Here is a 26019-nt window from a genome sequence, read left to right as displayed (position 1 = left end):
CTTAGAGGTCTTTTCCAACCTTAATGATTCTATGATTCTATACTTAGCAACAACTAAAACATCGGTGTGTTATCAACATTATTCTCATCCTAAATCCATAACACAGCACTGTACCAGCTACTAGAAAGAAAATTAACTTTATCCTAGCTGAAACCAGGACACATGCCCATGCCAGACAGCTCTACCGGAGAAAAACACCAAAATATGGCATAGGCTTATTATAAAAAACGGAGGTTTTGGTTCTTATGCTATGCTGGCACCCTACAAGTTATCTTTGCTCCCTAAACAATCTTTGGACACTTCAAAGCAAATTAGAACTGCGTTACTTCAGTTAGGCTCTGTTCTACCTTTGACAGCCAGTTTGTATAGATACATCTAGCTTATTTTCTCTGAAGCTAATTTTGGATAATTGTGTCTAAAACATTCCTTATGTAATAGTGAAAGACTGTGAAGCTCTAGGGGAATAGTAAAGAATAAAAATACATGTTTGTGGACTCCTTAATGAATTGAAATGAAAAGAAATGTTTTAGTTGAACTGGCTACTCCATTAATTTTTCTTCTGATATATAGAGGAAAATATTGAGATGAGATCAGAAGATGAAATTTCCATTTCTTAGGCTCACATCTGGAAATTAGTTGCTGCAAGTGCTTCAGGTTGAGTACCCAAAGTTGTAAGCTGTTTTTAGAAATCTTTTTCAGAAGAGTTTTCTGAATTGCTATTTATAGGCTGCATGAGTTTGTTATGAACTTTACAAAACTAATGCAAAAGTCTAGGACATGATATAATGTAAGTCAGTGTGAGATCTGTAAATAAATTGATTTTATCCACTTGCTCGTTCTTTCATAGATTCATTTAATCCCACTCCCAGTATGACTTGTGTGCAACATGGCAATTAATCATTTCTCTAAATTCTGCTGTCTATCAGACAAAAAGGAATTTTTCCTCAGTAAAACCTCAGCATGGTGTTTAGCTCTTGATCTGAAGTGAGAATGTGTTTCTGGTAAAGCTCATCTTTTTGGAGGCTACTATAAACTTTTAAGAAGGTTATCTATGCCATGAAATTTGCACAAATCCAAAGTTAATGCAAACATTTCTGGAGGTGTGTTTAATGGTGTAGATGTTATATGTTGACCTTTACATTCTAATGAGTATCTCCCAAAGGGAATATTTCTGGCTTTTTCTTAGTAAAAATTTTTGGAAATGGAAAGAAAATTGATGATGGTAAGAAGAAAAATGTTTTTTTTTCCTGAATTTATTTAATTTTAATCCGAATGATAGCTGGTTCATTCTTTTGCTTTGTCTGTGCTTGAGTCTGCATCTGGCCAAGCTTGTAGATTTGTACCTAAGTTACTGAAAAAACTGTGTACTGAGCAGATCGCTTCTAATCATTTAAGTATCACTTCCTTTATTTAGGACAATTTCTTATATATTGGAGTTCATTCACTGGTGTATGAAGTTGTTTGTCAAACTCTGAATTCTTTGTGGTCCTGCACAAAGATTCTGGTATATTTGGCCATCAGCATGGAAAATAGGTTTAGGTCTAATAACTGCCTTGGAAGAATTTTAATCTGGATTAAAATCAAAATTTTTCCTGAAACTGAAGATCTGTTTTCCTGATTCAGGGATGAAATCAGAAATACAAAAGATTAGAAGTGATTTAGGACTACAAAGACTATGAAGTGACTCTCAGAATTTCCATAAATATATAAGAAATTAATCATAACGTTTTATAATTAGTAAATTAAAAAACTCAGTAAGGACCTCAGTGAGGAAAAACAGATCTTGGGAAGGCAAAAAACCCCCAGATTAAAACCTAGGATAAATTTATCCAAACAAGCAAAGTCTAATGCCAGACAGGGGACTTTTCAAGTGGATCTTGGAATCTTTTGTCCTGGGTTTGTTCAGGGCCCAGTTCTAACAAATATGCTTGTTAATGATTTGGGAATGGGAATGGAGAGGAGACTTCAAGGGTGGATTTGGGAGAGAGTTCCTGTAAAATGATCGCAATTCAAATCAATCTTGAAGGACCTGGAGACATGGTCCCCTATTAAAAAGGTAGACTTTCATAAAGACAGAGGCAGTGCAATGTATTAAGGAAGCAAAACTGCTCAGCACAAGTACACCGTGGCATCCATGGGCTTTACAGCCCACAACAGGAGGGGCCCTGAAATGGAGTGGATGCAGACTGACTGTATGCCAGTTTGTCAAGAGACTGAGGCTGCTTATTTCATTAAGGCACATCTCACTTTGGGATGGGTTAGCAAGAGCTTTGTATGTAAGAAACAGGAGGCAACTAACCTGTGCTATTTGGAGCTAATGAGGCAGAAATATTGCTCAGATTTGGACATCATGCTGATGATGTCTGACATGGTGATGTCAAACATGCTGACAAATTTTGAAGGAGAGCAAAAGGAAATCATGACCTGTGAAGAAAGGTTAAATGAAGTAGGTTTATTTAGTCAGAAGAGAGGAGAAGGCAGGATGATGTGGCTCTTCAGTTGCTCGTTGCTTCATGCCTAGGTCAGGCAGGAAGAAGTAGAAAGCAGATTGCTGGCACTGCTGCTAACGAAAACAAATACCAAATCATGAGAGCACTCGAAAGCAGCTGCTGGATTAGACAACTGGTGCCTTAATGCTGATGTCTAATGTGAGGGATGAATTTTACCCAGTTGTATGTCACTCCGCAGCCATTATAATGTTAACTCAAAGCTGTAAGGAGCAAAGGTTACCTTGTGAGGAGCCAGCATGGAACTGCTGGGTCCATGCTGAAAAAAATGAGCACTGACAATTTATCTCTCAATGAGAGTAGTACAAGCCAACAAACATTTATGATGGGGCAGGTAGTAGTATATTACTCCATTGCCTATATGCATATTCTTATCCCGCATGGAAGTAATCTGAGGTAGTTTATCCTCAATGGATTAAAAATGTGTTTTCAAAAACTTAATAAGACTGTTTTGAAAAATTATATTGATTAAAAGATTATTTTTTTAAACCAGCTGTGGGACTGTGTGTAGTATTTATGGAGTCAAGGTCATTACGGATTCAGGCAAATACATTGCATTGTATATTTTTAGGAAAGAGTAAGAGCAGGAAAGCACTATAGCAGGTTATAGAATTTCCTTTGTTGCTTGTTCAGAATAGGTTTGGTAAATATCTGTCATAGAGTACATCTATATTCTTCAGTCCTTAATGGAAGGTTTGTATTACATAGTCTTTTGCCATCTGTTCCAGACCTCTCTCTCACTGATGCCATGAAAAAATACACAAAACACTACCTTTTTTTTTTTTCAAACTAAGGGTTTTTTTCACCTTCCTCCAGCATCTTCTTTCAGTTCACTTGATTTTTTTTGTCATCTTGTATGATTTGTTCTCTGATCACACCTATTTCTCTCAACAAAATAAATGCAGCAAATAGTTAAAAGAGAAAATACTAAGCAGTAGAGAAGAGGTAAAAAGAAGATAGGAGACAGGAAGGAGATTTGTCTAATTACAGTATTGTGTGTGCAGAATCCAAAAGGAATGCTCTTGCTGTGATAGAGTGAAATGCTGCAGTAAGAAGTAGGTGTAATAAAGAGGAAAGCAGTGAATAAAACAGGATAACAGACCAGGTAAGGGGAAATTCAGAAAGCTTGTGGGAGTTGAAAGAAGAATGAAAACAGCCAAGGCAACTGAGAAGAGCTGATAAATGGAGACAGAAGCTGAAAGGGACTAGAGTGGAGCAGATGGTGGGTGGGGTGGGCAAAGCAAGAAAGTGAAATAGCTGAAAAACTAGTCCAGAGAAGGTAGTAGAAATGGGAAACGGCAATATCCAGGGAGAGCTCAGTAAAAGGACTGGAGTTGGGGGGGAATGGCTGAAAAGTGTTGAAGGAAGCTGAGAAGGAATCAAGTGATTAGAGATGACAAAGAATTAGCGTTTGAGAAGAGCAGACAGCACAATGTCAAAAGCAGAAGAGCTCTACAAAAGGCTTTTCAGACCCTTCAGCCAACTCCTATTTTAGAGCTGCTCTTGCCAACAGCCCTATAGCTTCCTTTTCCAGGCGCTGGTTATTTATTCCAGTGTTAATATAGCTTCTGCAGCTTTATCTTAAAATCCTGGTTTGATCTCCTGTTTGAGATGTCACTCCACAAATTTAACAAACATTATCATCCATTCTAAACACATAGGAGAAAGCTTGTTTACCCTTCATTTCCTGGAACAAGAAATTCTGAAATGTTAGCTATTCTGTGCAATTTTGCCTGTTTTACTGTATTCACTCGGGACTTGCATTATAGAGATTTCACATTCAGCTGGTCTACCTGTCTCTAAATGGGTTAATAACATTTTCATGCCATTTACAGTTTCAACTTGAGTATTTTTTTTCATTGCTTTCCTGCTGCTTAAGTAATTGGGTTCAGCTAGTCAAGAACTTTCCCTCCACCATTTCTTTGCAGTAAGAACAATAGTGAACACATTAGTGAACAACGAAATATGCTTTGATGTGTCAGTGGCTTTGGGAATCACATCACAGGAAGTGAATTACAGTTGGTTGTGATTCACATAGCTTTATTTCATATGGTAACTGAAGAGGGAAATGCTAATTTTTTAATTGCTCTTGGAAATAAAGTGGCTTGAATTTAGTCTGCACTCAGTCTGTTGTGGCTGCAGTTAGTTATTCAAGGTTTTGGGGCTGTACTTTCTTTCTAAGCTTGTCTGTTGTTGCAGTAGTACAGTTATTCCTGAAGAGAGGGGCAGAAACTCTTTCATATCATTGATGTTCTGCCCATTAAAAAAAGCAGAAATAAATTAGTAGTTTATTAGGGATTGACTAATTCATTTCTCCCTTGTTTAAAATCTACTGCACTAATCTCACCATATCCTTGGCAAAGAGTATGAAAAAAGGAGTAGAAAAGGTGAAAAATTCCTCTAAATGTAGCTGAAAAAAAAGATCGTGGAATAGGGAAATTAAAACTATGATACGTAGAGATGTAAGTGGGCAATATAGCACAAAATAGCACTGACTCAAAATTAAGTACAGCCTTCCAGTTGGTATAAAGTGGTGGATGCTCAGGAACATCACCTGGGATTCTGTGCTGTAGGATATGTTTGTGGGGTCTGCATGCCTCAAACTAAATACGGTATACTTGTGTGTGCCAGTCAGGTTTGTAATGGCATGGATGACATTTTACCGTTCCTATCTGTGTCGTGGATTCCCCAGTCCTTTCCTTTTTAGATGAATATTTTTAGTTTTTTGTGGTGATATTGAATCATGTGATGGGGAACCTTCATGAAGGAAAGGCAAATTATGAGGGGGAAAAAGTGCCAGCACCTGTTAGCAGTTGTTCAAAGACATGAATGTCCCTTTATGTCTTCATCCTTAAGTAATGTAATTTTCTGCAGTAATACATAAATTTTGCCCCATGAAATTCCCTTTTCTATGGAAAGGAATACTGTCTGAACAAGGTAAACAGTCACCTATAGAATTTAATAATCTGAGTTGATTTTGTTTAATTTTTAATTATTTGTTAGTAATTCTTCACCATGTTTACTGTGCCAATATTTGGAATAAACTAGGGTAGTACAAAAGCAATACTTTTTTGAAAACATACTATAGGTAAGATCAGATAAAGCAGTGTTTGTCATCATTCATATGAAATGATGAATTATGTAGAAGAGAGAAATTCTCATTGGAGGGTAGGAATTGTTCTTCCAGTTACTTTGGTTGGGGATTGAAATTCAACATTTACAAGAACTGAAAATTATGTTGAAAAACTGAAGATGAAATCCGATCACTTATAGACATTTAAGGTTCATTACTTGCTATTGTATAATTTATTTAGATTGCTTTATAATGTAAATAATAACTGTTTTGGGGATTTAAAATGCTTTTTGTATTTTTGGCTTACCCCTTGAGGCACTTGTTTTTGATCTTGGCAAAGGTTTTCAGTTTTATGAGGAAAAATAAGAAAATAAGTAAAAATTTAATCATGGGGTATTAGGCAAACGAGGGAAAAATAAGACAAAAGGAGGACTGCAAACCTATCCATAGTTTTCCAAGGCCTTTAGTGTCAGTAGCAAATCTGAAGTCTGATGGTTAAACATTTCCATTGTGTTATTCTCAGAAAAGGAGAGTTTTAATAGCGTTCTGATTAAACAACTTGAACTACTCTTTTGAACGGTAACAGATTTGTTCACAAGATTTGTTGGAGTAGGACTCTGAGCCAATTTGGAACAGACAGTAGTAGTGCCTTAGCTATGCGAAAATTAAGCCCTGCAGATACCAGTTTTTCCAGTGCTACAAATTCTAACTGTGTATCTCATGTCTAATATGAGTGAAAACCTGTAAGGAAAAGGTTGATGGAGGGGAGAAAGGGCACTCTTCCAGCCTCTGCCCCAAATCACGGCAGATACCATATGCTTCACTTAGTGGAAGATTAAAGTAGTAAAGCCATGCATTCACCCTGGACTATTTTGATGGAACTCCATTGTACAGAAATGCAAATATTCTTATACGTTCTTGCAGACTCCTTTTCTTTGTGTCCTGTGAGAGTCTTAAATTAAGCTTCTATTTCAGGTGGTGCTCAAATGCCCCACTAAACTCTGCAGGCTTTACATTTTGATTAGGGGAAGAACGGGGTAGTCTTTCCCTTTTTTTCCAGATCTTTCTCATATCATTTTTCTTCATGTTTTTATGCATGGGGACATAACTAATAATTTTGATATTTAAAGTATTACTGTTTAAATCTTGTATGCTCATACAGAGAATACAGCAGGTCATGTTTCTCAGGATTATTATGCAAGGTCCAAAAAATACAGGCAGCTGTCATGATGCTCAGAACACTTAGTTCATGTTTCAAGGTTATCTCAGTAACTGCAGGAGGCAAACACTTGTAGTGAAATCTGCTAAGACAGATGGGGTCCCAGGATCAACTGAAATGGCTGTTACTGTCTGTGCCATACACCAAGATGAAAACCTTGAAAATAAAAAGGAAACAGGAAAGGCTGCCAGACTACCAGGCCGCACGTGGAGTGCTCTCACCCTAACTTTCTTTTGAAGATCTGTCCAATGTAGTTTATAAAACTTATATAAATGAGGACGTTTATCCTCATATGTATGTAATAGATTTGAAAAGACTTATATTTTGAAATAAGTATTTTAGCCCTGGTTTATCAAGGGTTTTTCTCTATACCTACTTTTCTTCCTTTTCCTTTTCAACCCCTACCTTTGAACCTGCTGGCCAATTCTAGCTGTTTTGTAAGGGGTTAGAGATCTCAGAAGAAATATATTTCTTTTCCTTTTTTTTAATTTATTTTTGTGAGGTGGTAGGTAGGCCATGTGAGTGCCTCCACTGAAAGCAATAATGGAAAGTTGCTTTATTTGACATGAGAGAATCTATATGAAATGAGGCACTGGAAATCAGCCTGTATTATATCACTGCTCACAGATTTATTTCTAAAACCTTCCATCTGCTGTTGTAGGAGGATCTGTTGAACTTCTGGGGCAGTAGAAGTTCATGACTTCTCATATAATATTTGCATTCATTTAATTAACTTACTTTGCAGTCAACCCTGTGACTCTGGATTTCAGTGGTCAAACAGTTAATAGCATGTATGCTTAGGCACTCTTTAATTTATTATTTGGCTATGCAATGGAAAGAACTAGGGGATGCATGCTCAGATTCTTTAATATTAAATTTAATGGCTCTGATATACAATTTCTATTAGAAGTTAGATTAGGAAACAAATTTTGGATGCTCCCATTTTTAAAGTTGCAAATAGAAATTGTTATGACAAATCTCTCAATCTCTGAAATAACTCTTAATAAGACAAAACAAACCCTGAGAGAGACCTATTTGGATCCTCTCTCTAGGCATGGAAGCTGTATGAAATTAAATTTAATGGCTCTGATATACAATTTCTATTAGAAGTTAGATTAGGAAACAAATTTTGGATGCTCCCATTTTTAAAGTTGCAAATAGAAATTGTTATGACAAATCTCTCAATCTCTGAAATAACTCTTAATAAGACAAAACAAACCCTGAGAGAGACCTATTTGGATCCTCTCTCTAGGCATGGAAGCTGTATGAAAACATATCGGAGTGCCTTTCTTTTATCAGACACTTTAGCAGCAGAGTTAAAACAGCTCGGTCTGCCATAGCTTCTGTTCTGCTAGCAGCCCTGTGTGCCAACTGGCCGATGTAACCATCTGTGGGGGTTTTGTGAGGTTTTTTTAAGCATTTATCATTTTGATCTAGGATGTGCATGATTCAAGTCCTTGTAAATGTTTAATATGTATGTATTTAAAATGCCATGTACATTATTCAGGCAAGATATTTTATAAAATTCTTGTAAAATATTTCATGTAGGAAATACTTCTTTTAAGATTTTGCCAAAGAAAGCAATTCCTGGTTGCAAGTAATAAAACACTTACATGGCTGTTTTCAATGATTTATTTAGCTTTCAGGGTATTATCTATCTAAAGAGAATGGGAAATTAAGGTTGTTTTTGTTTAATTTATTGGAGCCACCTTGAAAATCAGAAGCCAAAGATTCTGGCAAACACTTGAGAGGTTTGAGTATCGAGTAGTGTGTAATTGCTGAAGATCTGACGCACACCTGGGCATGATTTGGACAGTGTTTGCAGCTCCTCAGAGTGCTAAAATCATAAAGAGGGTGTGAAATAGAACTCATCACTGCTGGGGACTCATCTGGAATCATCCATTCATTTGAAATATTTGGAACAAATACCTTTTAGAATAAGTTTCCCTAAAGAGTAATTATTCTGAAGAGAGAGTGCCATATTTTTTGACATCAGTAGGGTAAAATTCATAAACCTGGGATAAATTGAAGCAAAGAGTGCAGGAACTTACCCAGATGGTGGCATATTTATCCTGCATCACTGAGCTGAAGTGTGAGGCAGAGATTATTTACAACTACAGAGTCATGTTGCAAGTATGATGCCTTACACAGAATGCAAATAAGTGAAGTTTTTAGGGTTGGTGAGCAAGTGGAAAAATAATATGTACCTGTTTGGATCAAATAAATTTAAGTTTGCTGTTTCTCTCATTAAAATGTTTTTCATTCAACACCAGCCATTGTTTTGACCCAAAAAAATCCAGTTCTTGGAAAGGAAACATGAAATTAGAGTTATAAGCTTCTTTTAAACAAAGCATTTGTCCTTAGAGCTTTTGTGCAAGACATGTGAGGGGTGGGTTCCCAAGGTTTTCTTGAGGGACCTGAACTGCCCTTCACACAGCCCAAGGAGGAGCACTGTCAAGCTGGTGGGTGAAGGTGGACAGGTAGGCAACCTGTGTGCTAAATTCTGCTTATATGCAGATTGCCTGGAGTTCTGGGCACACCATTTAATAATTCTGTCTTGTTTCTTCTGTTAAATAACAAAAGACGACTAACTTAAAAATGAAGTAAATAAATGTAGTAAATATATTGGGATATTCTTTTGACTATATTTTTATTTGGGCAATATAATGTATTCCAGAGAAAATATTACTTTAGAAGGAAGTTAAGATTGCAAATTGAAGGTTCTAAAATTAAGGGCTGCCATATTGAAACATCTTTGCTCTGAAAACTGGACCAGGCATAAACGGGCTGGGGAATGTGGCTAGCTGTGTGAATGTTTTGCTGTGAATGGGAATATGTTAGCTGGTGCTGGTGAGTGAGGTTACATTCGCGTTTCCTTTTTGATAAACCCATGACTGGGCATTTAGTGTATATTACTTCAATCCAACAACATGACTTTAATTAGAATATATTTTGTTCTCCATTCAGGAAGGGAGTAAAAAAATATATCAGCGCTGCTGACACTTCAGGCAGACACTTGTGCCTGTGAAGTGCAGGTCTGTACTGGTCTATAAATAATGTAAGGTGATGTTCTCGCCAGCCAGTTTGTGGATGAAATGATGTGTTGTGAACATCTCAGGGTTTATAATGGTAATTTGTGTTTGTGTTAGGGAAATAAAAATATTGTTAAACTATCCCAAGTGATTTAATTAAAATGAAGAAATGAAACCCCCTTAATCCAGATCCTTTGTTCACCTCTGCAAGTTTGCATTGATTTGAAGATACTGATAGCAGCAGAATCCTGATTTCCATCGCTGAATAGAGGCTTGGCCTGCCAGTGCAGAAGAGATTTCTCAGCTCCGATTTGACTTGTGGATAACCTAAAGGTTCATTCAGGACTTTAGAACAATTTATTTTCCTGATAGAAATAAACATGTGTTACTGTGTAATAATTTAGTCATTTAATCAAAACAGGTGAATAAACTAGAAGAAAAAAGTTACACATTTCTAAAAACACTTGCATAGAATGAATGACTATAAGAACATATTTTTGAGTCTAGGGAACTTTTTATAAAATGACAGATATGAAAAAGTATCATTTCTTTGCACCAAAGTTATTCAACTTAGGAAAAATAGTTTTAGTCATAAGACTATTTTTGATGGTATTCAACGGTAAACCAATCTTTTGGGTAGGAATCTGCTCAGATCTGCCGTGTATTTCCTGATGCTTGCTCTTTGTGTAGAGCTCTGCTTTCTATAATCACATTTGCTTATATGATCACTATTCCACAGTTAGTGTGGATAGGGCTTTTCTAAACAATCCTGCAGGCAAAGTGGGCTGTATGCAATTGCTTCAACTTCTGTACCTGCACAGCATATATATATGCTATGCTGATCCTCACACTGATGATATGAAGGGCTAATATGCCTTCCAGCCCCCAGTGCTCTTACACAAGCGAATGAAAAGCTTCCTGCTATTGGTTTATGGGTGGAAGAAAATTTAGGTTTTATGGTTAGGTAAGTACTTTTCTTGTTGTCCGTTCTCAGCTCATGAGTTTTCCATTGCATTCTGTGCCTTTGGGATCCTCTTGTCATATTTACAAGCTTTCTGCACAGTTGTGAGAGTGAAAATGCTAATGCGAAATAAAAGGCAGATATGTTGGCAAAAATATTGTATTTTTGAGGGGAAAAAACCCCAGACTATTATTAGGTGATAGCATTCTTGCCTTTCCTGTTAAATGCTAGACACATTCCATAGGCTGCTGCCTGAAGGATAGAGGTGCAGGATAAAACATCTGCAGGGGACAGAAACTGAAAATTTAGACTATTTGGCATTTGTTTTATTGGACAGAAATATGAGCAGTGTGCTTTTATTCAGTGACCTATGGCTTTGGGCTGGCTTGAGCTTTCTTGTGGCTGTGAGTAGCCACCAGAAGCAGCCAGCTGAGCATGGCTGGAGAGGAGGGGCTCCAGCGGAGCAGACTTTGTATGCCGAGGGCGTTACAGACCAGATCCTGTCCGTGCAACAGGGGTGCAAATGCAGCCAGGTAAATAATAATGAAATCCTTAAATCCTCCATTTAGGGTTAATACTGCTGTGCATAAATTAAAGACCGAGATACGAAAAAATAAAATTTAACATGATAATCCATGGTTGGAATCTAGAGTGAAAGTCTTTTATTGCACTAATAGGTTTTAATTTGTCTAAGCAGTATTGTTGAAACACTTTCCATTTGGCAACCCCCACCCCCAAACTGGCACAATGGTGTAATTATTGATGCATACAAACTAATTATCTATGCAGAGTTTTGATCCAAGGACACTACTGAAGTGGTTGTTGCCAAAATGTTTGTTAAAATCAGTATTGATGCAATTCTGCTAGAGTGTTTTCATTTTCAGTGCTGTATTTCCCTGCTCACATACATTCACAAAACACAATGCAGTGTGTATGTCTAACAAACCCATGAAAACTTACACTCCTGTGCACTCTGATTAAGTGTTTAGCTGAGATTTTCAAAGGAATCTAATGAAATTAGCACTCAGGGTTTGTGTCTAAGGGGTGACACGGTGCCTGACTCTTTTGACAGCTTTTTATGTGAGGAAAATTTTTGGGTTTCTTTAATCCAAATCTTCCTTAGGATTTATTGTGTAACTATTCTGTGCCTGGAACTTGGCCTGCAGTGCTGAGAGCAGCACCACAATATGAGAAAGAGAGAGGGGTAGAACAAAACAAACAAAAAACAGACATGCTGGGCAATAAAGTCTACAGAATTCATATTCTCCTGATCAAAACTAAGGTGATCTAATATTCTAAGTGCAAACCAGATTTTGAGGCAGGTAATGTTAAGTTGGAAAAAGTTCTTATTTCAGAATAAAAGCATCTATGTGGTAAAGGGAGAGATATGAAAGAGCAAGTATGTTGAATTTCCAGGTGCTGCTTTTTAAAATAAGGAGCTTCTCAAAGAAGTGTAGGCCACAAGTTCAAGGTAGAACGTTTTACTTTCCAATTCGTTTGCTAGAACTTAGATTTTCATCTTTGATTTCTGTCTCAAAACCAAAAAAAAATTATATATATTTACAGCACTACCTTTGTGCCTTCTTCAGGTGAGGAGTCTGGCTGGCCTCTGGGTGGCATTGCTGTCTCCAGGCCATGGTGCAGCTGTAGGTGCTTTTATTGCCTGTCCTTTTTCTTTCAGTCTTAACACGATAAGGCCACAGTCCTTAATGAAACTTGAGAGCCTTATGCTATCTTTCATAAAGGGAGAGTGTTGTTTGGATTTAAACAAGGCTTAGCTGTGAAGCTATACAGCTTTGTACTACCGTTTTATTTAACAATACTGCTTCTCCAAGTAGCAGACAAGTAAACTAGAAAGGCAGTGTTGTATCGCACAGCAAATGCTTCAAGTAAGATGACGGGCAGTATGGTCCGCACAAGCCTGTCAAGTCTTGACTAGGTGCCTCACCCCTATTCTCCTATTTTCATGATGCCCTTCTTAGTGTTATAGCTAGATGATACATTTCCATGGCTTCCAGCCCACTGTACAGGATTCACACTTTTTCTTGCTGGTGAGGTTGAATGGGCTTAAACAAGGGTTACCCAAGTTTACAGCCAAGCACTGTGTGACTTTGGAGAAGATGAAGTGTACCTTGGCAGGGCCTGACAGCAAGGCTTGCCTGAGCTGCACCAGCTGCTGTAACGTAAATGATTGGCAGCAGTGATGACCTGGCTCAGGCAGTGGTTGCTTGTGCATAAGTGTTACACCTGATGCACAAAAAGATGCCTTTCTCTTTTCCCTCCTCCACTAATCCTTCTACTGCCAGTAAACCATTTATTTAGCAGTAGTGTAGTAGCTCTTCCTTTTTAGGGTGATCTATTACTAATAAGTATATGAAAGTATGTTGTTTAATCTAAGAACTGGGGAGTAGCGTTTGACTTAATCTGCAATTACTTTGTGGTGGTTAATGAAATTTACATATGAAACATCAAAAAGTGATTTTGCCAGTAGCGAATGGAATTAATCTTAATCATTTTTGGAATGCACTTTCAACGCAGTGACCTAGCTTTATTGCCGTGATAATGCCATTAATAACAAGATCTGAGTTGTGGAAGTTGGTAAGATCTACAAAACATTATCACTTTCACCTTTGAACTTTATTATTAGTAGGAAATACGTTATTAGAAAATCTTATTTTATTCTCTAAATGTTTTCTTTGTGGTCCTGTGGATGGTGCTTGGAGCATCTGTTACAGGGTGCTGTATACTTTATTGTTCCCAAGTGCTGTAGTACCAGTGAAACTCCTGTTTGTGGTACGCTGCAAATATTGTCTTGTATTAAACTCGTGCTGCATCATGCTTCCCAAAATGGTCACATACAGCAAGGGATGAAATGACTGTGATAAGTTTGTGAGTACAGAAAAGGGCTCACTGACATGGCTGGCTCAACCGTTGCTGTCTTTTTCTGAAGGTAGTATCGATGGTTTAGAAATAAATCAGGAGTATTCAGTTGCCAGGGATATTCCACGCTTTCCACCTGTCTGTGCTTATCACTGGGCACAGATCCTGATCTCAGTGGCTGCTTCCTTGTGGATTTGTGTATTGTGGTCAGAAGCAATCCTCCTTGCCTAATCTGAATGCCTCTTAATTCCCACCCAAGGCCCATCAAGTGTTATGAGCCCATAGTACTCATTCTAATACTGATAATAAACTGCCTGAAACTTGACACATACCCTTGAATTTTAAAACAGATTTTATAACATTTGTAAACAACAGTTAGCAGGAAAAAAGGTAAAATTGTAAGTGTCATTCTGTTTTCTACCATACATGATTTGCAGTTCAAAGTGAATATATTTAAATGAACTCCCCTGCAGCTACTGTTTACAGTAGCCTTCAAAGAATGATGAAAGCTTTTAAATAATGTAGAATATTATATGACTTATTTTTCAAAACACATGCGCTGAATGTTTTAGAGTGAAATGTCTGTGTTTCAGATTAGATGGATTGCAGACAGCTGCTGCGTTTACTGAATGTTACAGATGGAAGGGAAAACAAATGTAGGGAGAAGACTAAGAAAATGAGGCATTCTTAAAGGTGCCTTATGTCTGAACAGCAGTAACTTAAAGGCGAATGAGATTATCTCAGACATCATCTTGATAGCTAAGAAAATCTCACTCTCTTCCTCTTAAAAAAAAAAAAAAAAAAGAAAAAGAAAGGCAAAACCAGAGATAGTCTCTGGTTTCTTTTATGCGTATTTGCTCTAAGTTTTCTGAGGGAGGGATGTGCTACTTCTCATATTCCCTTCCCAACTTCTACTTGAGCTGGGTGTTACCTATTACCAGCGGTTTTTGTCTACGCTGTTTTACCAAGGAAGCCTTTAGGTGTTAATGTAATGAAGCTATTATAGAGTTTAAGAAGCAGATAGACATTTCTCTGTTAGATTATACGTTTAACTTTTTTTAGCCAGGAATTCTTTCTCTTGATACATTTGTAATGCACTAACTGCTGCTTATGTGCATGCATCTTGACTGGGTGCAAGGTAAGTAGTGAGAAGACTGACCCAACTTCACACTGATGGCTGACCAGCCACATACCTACCCACCTTTTTTTGGATGGATTTTGCATTTTCAACTAAGCTTTAGGCTGTCAAAATGACATTGCTTACACTATGAAAGACCAATTGAATTTGGCGTAAAGTGTGTCTACATAGACCACAAGCATTACTGCCTTGTAAAAGCGTGGTAAAACATGCAAACAAAAATGTAATTGTATGTATTTATGGGATAATTAAGAGAAATTTTTATTTAACCTCACCTCAGCTAGTGGATGAGTTATGCCCTGAGCATAAAGCTATATACTTCACAACTTTTCAAGTTGAAATTCCTCTGTGGGTTTGGTAAACTCACTGTTTTTACACTTTTTTTTTTTGTTAGCTTGTTACAAATGAGCTCTTCTACTGATTAAAACAGATTGAGACCTATTAGTTCTAGAAACTGTGCTACATCTCTAAAAAGTAGAGCACAGGATTTATTCCCCAAGTGGAATAGGGTTAAGGGAGCCCTTTTTCTGCCTTCCCATCCAAAAAAAAGGTTACAAGTCTTCTAGGAAATGCTAGATAGATTTGAACGACCAACAAAATTGTGGTGTATCCCAGAGCCACCTTATGGACAGCTGTAAGTATAGGAGTCTGCTCAGGGCTTGCTGCTTTTATGTCCCCTGGATGCCTGTTATACTGGGGCATGGAGGACAATGTATTTATGTAGTTTTATGGTGTGCGTGCTGGAAGAAGCAGGTTTTTTAGGAGGCCGTGTTCTCTTAACAAAACTGGGGCTGGGATGAGGATTTCAGGGGATGATTTTTTTGCTTTTGGTCTGGAGGTTCCTGAGGTTTAATATTTAGGAGCTTTTCTTCCTTAGAAATGAGCACTTTCTGGCTTTGTTACAACTGCTATAGCACATCTTATGTTGAGTCTTTCTCCTCCCTCTTTTTTAAAAAAAAAAAGTACCTGCAGATGAACTACTTCTATGTTTATTACCATAAAATTGGCAAATGAGTTAAATAGGATACTGTGTCTCTTGTGGTACTTACCAGATTAAATTGATAAAACCCTGAAATTTTAACCTATAACAAAACAATATTATACCACAAACATAAGGTGATTTATTTCCATATGGTATCACAGTTAAGGAATATTACAGAGTCAAAATAATCCTTAATTATTATAAGAATTATAATCTGCGATAACCTGCTGCAATAGCAATAACCACTTCAGGTGCAGGAAAAGGAAAACTTTCTTCTCTGGAAAAAAGCAGTGCTGTGGAAGCTTTGAGGTCTCCAAGAGAAATGATGTTATCTGTGTTAGAAATAACAAATAACAGAAAAACATTCTATAAACACAAAGTTTGGTTGGTTTTTTTTGACATTTGCACCATCTGCGTGACGTCTTGCTGGTTGTTCTTGGCTTTGTACTGTCTGACGGCTTCTGACCTTCAGTGTTCCTCTGCTGCTTTCTCCTTTAAACCTGTGTTCTTGGTTGCTCTTTGTTTTCCACGTTATGGTTGTTCTTTGAGTTCAGAGCCTTGTTCAAAGTCTTGTTTTAAATGGAATTTGAAGATATGGCTAGCTATATTCGTATCTAATTACTTTCACCATCTCCGATATAAAGCAAGCTTCTATTACAAATGGGTCAGTGCCAGTAAAGAGCGCAAGAGGCCATCTGACATGTCAGCCTCCTTCTTTACAGGTATTTAATTCCTACCTGGCAAAAATCAGATGGATGGCAGACACAACAGACACTAGGTAATGCCCTGGCTTGCAGTTGCACAACCCAGGCTGAAATCAAATAGGTGCAAAGAGTGAATTATTCTGTCACCCTTATAAACGGCTCCACTAGCTTAGGACAAGTCTTGTTTGACAAGGTGGTGTAAGAAAGCTTGCATCATAACTGTCTATACATTTACTAACTTTTTGAGCTGTAGACAGAGCACTTAGACCTTCAGGACTTATCAATCCATACACATATTTTCCAGCATAAATTTTTAGTTCTTTTTAATAAAAAGCTGTTATTCAAAACCAGTGACTAGCTAGTATTCTCTAGATTCAGAATTGAAATTGGGCAGATATTACTTTCCTCTCTCAAAAGTGAAATTACAGTAAATATGTTATTTCATCACTATATATTATTTATGATGCCTTTATAAATGTGGTCTTTTGCAGAAGCAGAGTAAAAGAAATGAACCTTTAAAATTTGTATCATAATGAGAGTTAATGAGAGGAGAAGAAATGTAGTTTCTTGCAATAGGAAGCAACCTTACTAAAATTTCATTCCCCTAGCTGGGGAGAAAGAAGTCTTCTGATGAATATGCAGAAAATATCCATTATCATAACATACATATTACAGTAGCTGGAAACAACCTTCCTCGGTAATATTCTTGTAAAAATTGTGTTAGGGTTTGGATATGTTCTTCTCAGCAGGGTAAAATAGTATATGTGCAACTCTATTCTGCAATGGTTTGGTTGATCCTTATTCCCTAACGTCAGTAGTTGTGAAGAAAAAAATAATAAAATGAAAGCCTTGGGTTTTAATACAGCTGATAGGTGAAATGAAGGTGAGGGAATGGTTTTTTGTTTGTTTGTTTTTTTCAACTAGGAATTTTTTTGGTTCTATTCCCTGAAGTCTGATATTTAAAACCAAAGCCTCCTGGTTGTTTATTATGTGAAACTGTTTTTCCCGAGCATATTTATATATCTTTTGCAACCATATTAGTTAATATGAGCTAGCTGTATAGCTGTGGTTTAACAGCCTGGTTCTCTATCAGTGTGTCTGCACCTCTCAGGTTTGCCTCTGAATATCCCTTCAGCCCCTTGGGATGCCCCGCGGCCTAGGCTGCCCCCGGGCTGCAGTGATCCATCGCTGTCATTACCCTGCCTAGCTATTCTGGGTGGAGTGTACAAACTACGGTTAAAGCTTTGAACTGCTGTTTGGACATATCCTGAATCTAAACTTGGCCATTTGACAAAAAAATATGTTCATGTACTTAGGATATTAGAATTTAATATTGGCATATATTGTCTTCCATGGCCTTGGATAAAATTTCTTTTCCCTCTTAGCTTCAGTTATGGCTTTCTAGACTGAGGATAGCAGTATTGCACTACTTTGAGAAATGTTCTGCAAAACCATATACTAAAGATATTAAAATGGATGGAAAGAATAATAATGAGATCCTTCACATATTCCCTCTTGGGCTATAGGTTTTATGTTACCATAAAACAAGGAGATAAGCCATCATCCCTTGTCCAAGAAATATCAAAAAAGATTTAACAAAACTTGCACAGAGAAAAGGCATTCATTCATTGGCTCCTCCAGTACAGTCATCTTTAAAAATAAGTCTAATTTTTTAAAGAAAAGATACCAAAAGTAGTATTGTTTATTATGGTATTTCTATTATATTACTATATACACTCCTTATATTCAGATCTTGATGGTCTGTGTAAATAAAGTCAAGATTATCCATGTTTATGCATTTAGGTTTTTAGGTACTTTCTATTAATTAAGCAAATGATATGAAGGGAATGTGCACTATTCTGAAGCTGCATGTCTCTACTCAGTTGTTTCTTTTTGGAAAAAAGCAAGTATCAAAAGACATTTTTTTCTGTTATACGGTATGTAGTACCATAATTTAAGAAGTGTAATCCCTCATTTTCAACTGTTCTACTGGCATACATAAGTAATGGGGAAAACAGATCTTTGGGAGTGAAAAACTGAGTCATACAAAATAGATTAGAGTTTAATCTCAATTAAATGTCTTTCTTCCAAAGCAGAAGTTTCAGCCAACAAAACTTGAATACAAGAAGTTTATTTAATTTTGTAATAACTACTGATTTGTGTAGTTCAAGTATGATAAAGCTTTAAGCTGAACAATTACACTATATTTCATGTTGTTCCAAGTCTGAGTTTTCTTTTTGGTAACTATGCCAACAGTACAAAAGGCTTTTATTTATTAACGTAATTATTCCAGTCCTCTACTTTAACTGCTCTTTACATATGTCTGTCTTAGATACATGATGCTTTATGGTTGTAAAGTGTATTTCTTTGACAATGGTATGGAGTCTACAGTAGGGCAGCTGAAATTTGTGTGCTCTAAGGTGATTTTTGGAGCTGGGTGATAAAGGAGCGGTACAAGGAAATAAGTTCTGGATTGAAAGGTGCGGAAATCAGCAGGGCAAAATTCACGCTAACAAAATAATCAGAGAATATAATAATATTTTCATCTCAAATGGCACAAGTTTGTAGAAGTGCTTCCTTTATTGGCTTCTGAAGGTTTTTGCATGTTTTTTATTAGATGGTAATAAATGGTAGTAGCTATTGCTGTATAGCTGTGTCCTTCCTCCTGATGAAACAATTTTTTGGTGGTTGTTCCCAGAATGACCAGCTAGATGTATAGATTTTCATAGTGGAATAGGAAAAAATTGTTCTGTGTTCTTCGGTATCAGGCCCACGATAATTTCTATTTAAGTCCTTTTTTCCAAAAATATGAGAAAGTTTGGGGTAGTTCTTCTGTGGGCAACTTCTTGACTGAATCAGGCTATCCTTGTTCTTTCCTGTTTTAGTGGATAGTTCTTGTATGCTGCCTATTTGAAAACAGTTATTTTCAGGAAAAAACCCCACCATGATTTAAATAGGAAATGTGTATGTGTTTATACAAGGCTTTATTGTGTAAAAAGATTAAGAACCTTATGAAAAATACATGACAAAAAAACCCCAAACCCACACCTGTCCTAAATACTTACTCAGTGTGTCTGCATTGTCTTCTCTGATTTCAATTACACTACCCAAGGGGTAAGTGTAAGACTCAGAAATCTTCCTTTATTCAGTTCTCTCTCTCAAATAATAACAGAAATGAACTCTCTTGAACACAAATGGGTATTGTGAATAAACGTACCCATGCTTAGTTGAAATAAATGTTTGATATATCTATAAATATATCAGGAAAACATAGACTATATCATGAAAATGTGGTACCTGAGACTGAAAAGTACAGTATGGTTTTACGGGAACAGAATTGCCATCAAAGCATATTATTAATCTGAGGTCATTGAGCCTAAAGATCTGTCTTCATTGAGCAGTTGATCTGAGATTTTTCCCAGATTTTGAACCTTCTTGAGAGTAGGTGGTATATCATGTGTACACACCCACACACCCTCTTTTTCCTTTACTGAGAGGTTCCTGAATTAAACCAAGGCAAAGTAGACCCTGGAGGAGATACTCTTAATCTGTTTAACAGCTCATTCTTATCTTTTCCCACTATCTTTATGTCCAGGATGAGATCTTTTTATATAGTGGTTCTTAAACTGAAGAACAGAATTCCCTATGGGACTCTGTTACTGATGACTTGCGGAGTGGGAGACCAGCTAGGAGGAGGTAACTGAGGAGAGCAGTAGCACTGGGAGGAGTGTCAGCAAGTGCAGAAAGCAGGAGAGCCTGCAGGAAGCCACAGTGCTGCTTCTTACTGGGGCTTCTGGGCTGGAGGATAATATAAGAAAAAGAGGGGATATAGCTTCTGGTGATCATGGGCTATCTCTGCTGCTCCTCTCTATACAATCGATCAGTCTGAAACCTTGTCTTTGGCATTTAATCCTCTTCTGACACTAATGCCTCCTTCATGTAGGATAAAGTGTGGAAGCAGGAAAAAAAGGCAATATTTCTCTGTACTCATCAGCATGCCTGTGAAAGACAGATTCTTCTGGGCTTGATGCAGTTGTCCAGAAAACCACTCCAGAAATTGTCAGCGTACGAACCCCTGAAACTTGCCTACAATGTCTTGCAGAAGCAGTGGGAATGCATTGTGATGTGTGTTTAACTTTGGTGTTGGAGTTATCACCCCATTGTTAGCCTAAACTAGATCCCTGAATGATCGGTAAAGAATAGTTTGATACTCTGCTAATGTTTTTTATGCTGAATGAGGCATGCTGTCAAAAAGTGTTTCATGCCCCATCTACCACTGACTGTACTACCAAGTGCTTTTAAAGGATTGTCTCTCTCATTCATCCAACAGAATGACCTTGACAATTGATTTCATTATCTAGGCGAGTTATTACTGTGTCTTGCTCTGGAGTAACTGCAACTCTGGAACTGATAATATGTTCTTAATTTGAAATAATGTTTTAAGCTTGTGGTTGCTGAGGCCAATCAAATGAGAAACAGGAAACCAGCAGAAATCACACCAGTGGGAAATTCTTTTGTTCATTACCATTTTAAAACTACATTGAAATGCATAGTAATGACTGTAAAGATATATTAATTTGATTTCATGTAAGCATCCAGTTCTTAGCAGGTGTAAGCCAGTGTATTGCGTAAAAGACAAAGTCAGTAGACTGGGCTCTGAAAACTGTATTTTAAAGGTTTTTATCAAATCAGAAGGAAAAAGAGACTACAAGAATCCATAAACTTCTATATATTTTTCTATTGAGAGCATCTGCAAGAAATTTATATTAAAACATCATTTTAACTTCTCTGTAACTGTTTAACGCATCATAAGATCTTTAGAAATTCAAAGTTGATATTGATCTTCATCCGTTTAGTGAAGCTTGAGTACTGAGTTACTCTTTGTTCATTGGAACCAGGTTGTTTTCAGCATTATCTTTCTCTGAAAGTGTTCAGTTCCATTCATACCAAAGTTGTGTTATCTTATTTCTTTTGGGATTTCTGTTGCCCCATCACACTTGACATCAAAAAAACAAGGTAAGCAGACAGTGCTGTAATTTGGCACCATTGTATGAAATGTCTTAATGTGAATTACTGAACAGCTGGACATACGGACTTTCTTGAAATCTGATCTTGTTATAATCTTGGATTCCATCACTAATTAATTGCTCTATTAGTGGTATGTTGTGGGGATTTTGAGAAGTTCTCACCACAGTCCTATATCAGATCCTAAAGAAAGTTCTTGGATGCTGAACAGGATCTGGCATAGGCTTTTATAAAATATTGCCTAAGAGGTTTGAGGCCAACACAACCTGTTCAGGGCTAAACTCTTTAGATCCAGGAAAATTTAGATCGAGGTATGTTGTGTATTAAGGTTTCACAAAAACAAATTGATAAAAGATCAAATTAGAAATTCTCTAACGCAAAGAAAATCCTAGGCAGTCTCTTGCATGTCCTAGTGTCTACTTTCTTATAATGTTGATTATCATCTAATGGGGCGGAAGGGAAGCTAACTATGAAAATAAGGTCATCCTGTTAGGAAAGGACTGGCCATTACTGATCTGAGCTACACTACTGTAAACCTACCACAGATCAATTAAGAAGGGTGTTGAGAGTTAGTTTTTAATCACTAATATCTCAGTTACTGCAACTGGAGGAGGAATAACTAAGGTGAATACTAAGGGAAAGAGGATGGCAATTGCTTGCTGTGACCTTTCAGCATACTTTGCTCTTTCCTAATTTTTGAAGTTTCAGTTAGAGAGGTAAATGCCTATAACTTTCCCTACAGTTTCTTGCCATTATATGTTACAGAATTTCTTTTTAATGAAAAGCATAAAGAATTTGAAAGGAAGGAATCTTCTTGATCCTTATATCAGAGCTTTCCTACACAGATTTTATTTTTGCCGTCAGTATGCTTGTGGAAAACAGCTCTTTGGTCTTTCAAGTGCAAAGACAAATCCATATTTGTATTTCTTTTGCAAAGGCCCTTCACTGGACATCTGTCCTGTAGGGAATACTGATTGTAATGAAAGAAAGATCTTTGTCTCTTTCTTGGCCATAGCTCAAGAAGTTAGTCTTATGTATAAGAAGATATAAGCCAAAATATATTCATCATATGCCTCAAGCATCTGTTAAAGCTATTATTTGAGCAGAGTTCTGCATCCTGAGCAAATCTGTGCTGAAATGGGTTGCAACTGATTTTTGACAAACATTTTAAGATATCCAAAATTCATACGTTTGAGACTTCAGTTGGCTCTTTATAAAATAAAATTTTGATTATATATCAGAGCGTGAGGGAAATATTTCATTATGAAAGTGCTTCCAGGCTTCAGGGTGAATGGGCAAGTATCATCCTTTAAATGTTTTTATAGATCACGTGTAACCACAAGTCTGATGCATTAGTGCATTTTTCTGTCTAGTATGGTTCTGTGTTCTTGCTACAAACTTCTGTCATGGACCTCTGGTTTATGGTCCAGTTTGGAAATTATTATTTTATTGTAATCTTATAAATTTACTTTGAAAATTTTGGAGTATTAAGATTACTGATGAAAGCCCTAGTGCTACAGCGGTTGTCTTTTTCTAATGTTGGTATGGTTTTATCTATTCTTTAACAGATTCCTATTTTTGACCATTGATCTCTAAGGGGAGTCCTTCAATTCAAAGCTTTGTTGGGATGTCTAAAAACGGCACTAAGATTCTTGCATTTACCTAATGAATTTCTGTGAAACACTGGAAAAGCAAACACTGTACAGCACGTCACCTGTAACCTTTCACTGTCAATGCCTGCTAAACTTCTTTGAGTTTCATGATAATTGCTTCTTGCTTTTTACAGCAATTAATAATCTGACATATCAAGGAGAGAAAGTGGGAGGGAAGATGTCCACTGTTTTGTGACTCCAGTAAAGGGACAGCATTCTTAGTTCTGCATGAAATGTGATATATTTTTAACAGTGCTAATTAAATTATGATCCAGTTGAAATAGTACAGCTCCTCAGTGTTACCAGGGTCATCCCTCTTGTGTACCAGGCAGGTAAGTGCATTTCAATAATGTGTAAACAAAGCCCTTTATTATGATGAAAAGGACACATTAGCTTTTGTTTCAGAGAATTAGGGCAATGTAAAATAGATATGGTGATTAAAAATGTAAATGGAAATATCTTTTCATTATTTGAATTTTCCTAGTCTGTCTCCTGTTAACAATGTCGTCTTCTGTAATGTTTTGTTATTAATATAAACCCAGATTTCTAAAATCTGAGTGTCATGCAAATGTTATCTAACATATCTTCAAAACAAGTATATGTTTTTGGAAGAGTTATTGCTTTTTATTTATTAGAATCTAAATTTTCAAAAAGATGATGACTTGCTGAAGTCACAGTCTGTGGCAGATGAGGGAACAGAACCAAACTCTTGTGAGTCTGATCACAATTCCTGTTTAGTCACTGAGTGTTTAAAGATGTTCAGATGTTGCTTATTTAGCATATTGTCTGTCCCACTTTATAACCAAAGATAGGGTTTAGAAAATCTCTCTTACAGTAAGCGATGAATCTTTCTAAAGTGTAATCCTGAAAAGCAGCAAAGCAACTTTGAAGTCTGTTGGTAGTTATGACAAAAGCTTTTCCGAATGGGAATAAAGATTTCCCTTTCTTCATGAAGAGTTTAAAAATGGAAGGTAGTTCCATGGTGTCATACATTTTGAGACAATACAATTTTATGTGAATAGATCATAACACTTTAAAAAAGTTTACTTTCTTATATTATCTGAGCTGGAATTGTTAAGAAACTATATAGGGAGGCATATATCTGGTCCTGTTCATTGGACTCAGTTGTATGCAACGTTTTGGGGTGTTTACTCTTTACTAAGCATATTTGGACAGTGGGTTACATAGAATTAGAGAAAGCGTGCAGCCACGGCTCACTTGTGGCTTCACCTGCAGCACAGCCTGCCCACAGGTGTGTTGTAGCTTTTCCCATTGCCTGACTGGAAAGGGACTATCAGAAAATTAGTTTTAGGACCTTAGTAATATTGGCATGTGATTCTGACTTTCATTTCATTTGATGCAAAAGAAATAAATACTGGAGAAGTACTATAAAAGAATAAAAAACCAAACCCAGAGCAACTTGTATAGATTTTACCTAGTTAAGTAAGCATGAGAGAAATGTGAGGAGTTAAGCACTGAAACCAGGCTGCCCAGGTGGATGATGGAAATGCTGCAGGTGTTCAGAATTCAAATGGACAAAGCCATGAGCAGCCAGACCGAACTTTGCAGTTAGTTTTGCTTTGATCAGAGTTAGGCTAGATGATTTCCAAAGGTAGCTTTCAACCAAAAGGGTACTATGATTCCCTGAAAGCAAATGCTAATATTGCTGAGAATCTTCCATGCAGTTTGATTTTTGAGTTCAGTAGTACCAAATAGACTACAGTCACACAAAGCTACTAGTAGTCAATCATCAGTACACAGAGCTATCGTGTGAAATGAGAAGCAGAGCACTCACTGCCCTGAGCTGTGTGTATGATAACTGGGTTATAAACCAGTGTATCAGTACTCTAAAGATTGGCTGCAATAAAGTGTCAATGCAATTATCTGGTTGTGACCCACTTGAGCACCCTGCAAGAAGAAATATGTTAAATACTGCTCATTAACTAGAATGCATATCATGATCCAATTCACTTTTTTCTTAGAGAGTTAGCATTGGAAATGGCTTGTTTTAGGAATTGCAGCAGCCATTTAATATAGGTGGAGGTTCATTAGTACTGTGCTAATTGGCACCAGTAAGCTTAAGGATCAAGAAAAGAGACTAGAAAGTAATGTATCTGAACTAGTTTCCTGACCTCATTCCTGTTGCTAGATAACATTAAACTGAAAATGTTGGCACCAAACTGAATAGTGTATAACCACTAGCTGCTAATTGCCAGTGGAGGAATGAGAGGTAGTGAACTTTGAATGTCTTCAATCTTACCCTTAAAAAAGTCAAATTCTCTTGCCAGGAAAGGCAATCTGATGAGTCTCAGTACTGCCATTAAGTAAAAGGAATTGATCAAAGGTTTTAAACAAGGTTTCTTAGGGATTTTTTGAACCATCGGCAGCCACAGCTGACTAATACCTCTTCCTATCCAGCCTTGAAGGCTGGCTGTATTCATGAAGACATTTATTTTCAAAAGAAAAGCTGTCAAGTAATTAAGCTAGTTAGTTTCTCTAGTGAAGCTTATGTTTACAATTTTCTAAATTTCTCAGCTAGCCAGTAAATTGGAAAATAACACTGAAAATCAATATGCTTTAAATGTGTTACCTTTGAGGTCCCTGAAAGTCTTCAGAGCTGGGCTGGCTGACCTGTTTGGCTGGGGAAGTGTCCTGGTTTTGGCAGGGATAGAGTTAATTTCCTTCCTAGTAGCTGGTACAGTGCTGTGTTTTGGATTTAGGACAAGAACAATGTTGATAACACACCAATGTTTTAGTTGTTGCTAAGCAGTGCTTACACTAGTCAAGGACTTTTCAGCTTCCCATGCTCTACTGACTGAGAAGGCTGGAGGTGCACAAGAAGCTGG

The sequence above is a fragment of the Aptenodytes forsteri genome, unplaced genomic scaffold (genome assembly GCF_000699145.1).
Source record: "Aptenodytes forsteri isolate BGI_AS27 unplaced genomic scaffold, ASM69914v1 Scaffold84, whole genome shotgun sequence".
Lineage (NCBI taxonomy): Eukaryota > Metazoa > Chordata > Aves > Sphenisciformes > Spheniscidae > Aptenodytes > Aptenodytes forsteri.
The sequence above is the reverse complement of the archived record's forward strand: the minus strand, read 5'-3'. Positions refer to the sequence as shown.